Here is a 3508-nt window from a genome sequence, read left to right as displayed (position 1 = left end):
AAGAATAAAGATTGTAACTGATTGCTGTAAATATAAGAAAACTGATATTCAGAAATGAGGGCACAGAGCTAACCTGAAAAATATTGCCCAGAAATCCAAACAAGAAAACAAAAGAATATAAACTCTACCTTAAACAAGTTGTTACCTGAATGCTACAGATCATGATGCCCTGCCTATTGTTGGCATATATAGAGATGAATTATTGTTTAAATGAGTAAGCATTACTTCTTATATACAGTAGCTCCCACTATAATGACCACCCCATGCTGGCCTGGTAGCATGGGGATAACCAAGATGGTGCACACCATCAGCAACACCACCAACAGTCCTAAGCCTCTGGAGACCAAAACAGGCAACACTGGGAGCAATGTAGTTTGGGATATTTAAATATTTGTCAGGTGTGGGAACACATGTGAGTGATTAGCGGCACTGCTATGAGTTTGATTAATATATATATCGCTTCTCTGCCTTTTGGCTAAGATCAAGTGTAGTATCTGTTCTTTTCAGTTGCCAGGAGGTGGCACTTGCTTCCGTCCCTGATCTACGGCGAGGTGGTATTAGGGGTGGCGGAGGCTATGAAAAACCTGCTGGTGTAAAGGTAACCTGGAGCGGTTTGTAGCCAAAAGGGAAGCCTTCTGATGGGGATGGAGAACCATTGGGTCTAGCCAGAGGGTCGGGTCCCTGGTCTTCTGGCCTAGATTGGGGTAGCTCTAGCTCCGGTCAGTTTTTTGGGAGAGAACACTGGCTCCCCTTTCCCACTGGGGGAGCGGTTAGTATTTCCCGAATGTAATTAGGAAGGAGGGATGGGAACGACGGTGAGGCCTAATGGTAGAGGGCTCTCACCAAGCTTCCAGAACTTCAGGCCTTCCTGGCTGGGGTGGGGTCTGCTGTGGTCTGGGTTGGTGGTCTCTAGTTGCGTGAAATGCCAGTGGTGAATGTGCCCCTGAAGTGGCAGTTCAAGAGTGCAGTCACAGTGTTCAGGCACTTGATTTATGGCACCATGGTCACTTCACCACAACACACGTTTTTCACACCTGCCTCTAGGGCCGAGCCTTTTGGCTAGGACCAGGGGAAACTTTTATTCCTGGCCGGAGGGCCATCCATTGTATTATACAATGGTCACTTTTCACTCTCTCCCACTTCCTTCTTCTCACTTTTTTTTTATTTATCCCCGTGTTTGTCACTTTTTTGTATTTTTTTGGTTGATGTTTGTCACAGTGTGATGAGTAGGGTGTGGGTCTTTGGGCCTACTCTGAAAGTCTTAGGAGGGGGTGGACATAGCCCTTCTGGCTTGGTTCGCCCTCTGTCATGGGGTCTCCCTTCACCTAGTACTTGGGTGGGTCTGTTTCTGCAGACCTTCCAGAGAACGGGGGTCCGTCTGGTTTTGGCCAGATGGACCCATGTGAAGTCCCCATCTGGAGCCTAACACCCCAGGGGATCACGGTAAGGTCCTTCCCTTGTGGAAGACAGTGTAACACCCGTTGCATGTTTTTGTGTTTCACTCTTTATGTGTGTGTACTATATATACACACAGCCATTAATGTCTAAACCACTGACAACAAAAGTGCGTACACCCCTAAGTCAAGATGTCCAAATTGGGCCCAAATTGTCAATTTTTTGTGTGGCTACCATTATTTTCCAGTAACAAAAAGATAAAAATCACTGGAATCCACTTGTGTTTAAATGTCAAAAATTATAATAATAATGACTGATCAGCCGATACGTCTATATGACGTGGTATCTCCCTAGTAGCAGAGTAATAATCTAGTTAGAAAAAAAGGGGGGTTGGACTGCAATCAATGGGGGAATCACAACGGTATTGATCAATGAAAAATACAATTTTATTGATTATTGCACAGTACTATAAAAATATATAAATGGGGGCGTGGCCTGACCTGGCATGGAGATGGCTGCTTAGTACTGAAGCTCCTGCTATCACACGACCTGAACTAAGCCGAACGGAGGATCAATCGACCTATACCTGGCAAAAAACATGGGGACTGCCTCCCGGAACACCTCGACCTCTCGGTCCCGCTCACCGAGGGAACACCCGGACAATACTGGACACAATATCCCAGAAATGTTCAGGACGGGCAGAGGAAACATGGCGCCCTCCCGCCACAGAAATTCACAGGCCACAGCGTCCTCACAGCTGGGAGCGCCATCTCTCGCTCTCCCTCTCAGCTCGACGAATGGGAATGCTTTGGAGGAACAACCCCAACCTCAATTGAATATACATGACTTACGGATGATTGCCGCGGACATTAAAGACACCCTCTTGGCCGCAATATCGGAACTACACATAGACATCCGTGCCCTTTCTGACAGAGTTGAGGCGGCGGAACAAATGGCCGAACACCAGGACCTACAACTGTGCAAAACTACCCGTCATGTTGATACTCATACACTTCAGATGAGAGACATGCAAAGACACCTGAAGGATCTCCATAATTGGGGCAGACGACATAACTTGAGGATCAGAGGGCTCCCTGAAACAATTGAGGGAGAACAGGTTACACCCTCTGTAACCAGCCTGTTCAATGGTATTCTACACAGACCCCTCCAGACACCTATTGAATTTGAAAGGATCCATTGTGCACTGAGGCCAAAAGGAAGGGACACAGATCCGCCAAGTGATATAATCTGCTGCCTGACCAACTTTAAGATTAAAGAAGACATCCTCAGACAGACCAGAAGCATTCCACAAATAGTGCATGAAGGAAAGACTGTCCAAATATTTCAGGACCTCTCAGGCATAACTCTTCAACACCGCAGAGACCTGAAACCCCTGTTAGACACCATTCGCGCTAAAGGCATCACATATAAATGGAAGTTCCCTTTCTGCCTGGCCGCTACCTCTCAGGGCCGCACAGCACTCCTCAAAGTGCCTGAAGATCTTCCTTTCTTTTGTGGTGCCCTAAACATACCTACGGTGGAGGTACCGAACTGGTACGTGGAATTTCGCCGCTCAGCCATGCGAATAGAACACCTGCCTGTAGAACCCATGGAGGCATTAAACTCTGGACACAGGAGGAGAAGATCACCCTCAACTTCAGCACATCATGGTGCCAACCGCACCCACCAACGTAACTTCAGCACAACCAACTCACCCAACTCGAAGAGAGCCAGACGGGACTGCTGAAGCCCCTGGGAGGTACTCGGTTTTACAATACTCTAGCATTTCTGTCATGCCACGTTCAGCTCTCCTATCTCCCTATCGAGGTTACATTTTCTATCTTAACTTCTATGGTTCATATGATTCTGACTTTATTGACACTGACAATGAATGACTACCTGCGCAGGGTCTATTTAGAACATATGTGTTTGGAATAATTTCAATAACGGGATTTGTGCTAGTCATCGGCTGCCCTTCACCTCACAAAGGAGTCTAGACACATGAACAAAAAACTACAGTCCCCATAATACTTTGCAAACGTACACCGGAACTACGTACCAAGTCTTATAAGCAACGCTGACATCTCTCTGTCTTCCCATAGTCAGCCATTAT

The 3508-nt window shown here is 46.8% G+C and overlaps 1 pseudogene; it reads left to right on the top strand.

The window, feature by feature from the left end:
- The first annotated feature begins 455 nt into the window (after positions 1-455).
- LOC141130815 (U2 spliceosomal RNA) lies at positions 456-636 on the top strand (annotated as a pseudogene).
- Positions 637-3508: the final 2872 nt, after the last annotated feature.

This window comes from Aquarana catesbeiana, linkage group LG02, assembly GCF_042186555.1.
Source record: "Aquarana catesbeiana isolate 2022-GZ linkage group LG02, ASM4218655v1, whole genome shotgun sequence".
Classification (NCBI taxonomy): domain Eukaryota; kingdom Metazoa; phylum Chordata; class Amphibia; order Anura; family Ranidae; genus Aquarana; species Aquarana catesbeiana.
The sequence above is the reverse complement of the archived record's forward strand: the minus strand, read 5'-3'. Positions and strand labels throughout refer to the sequence as shown.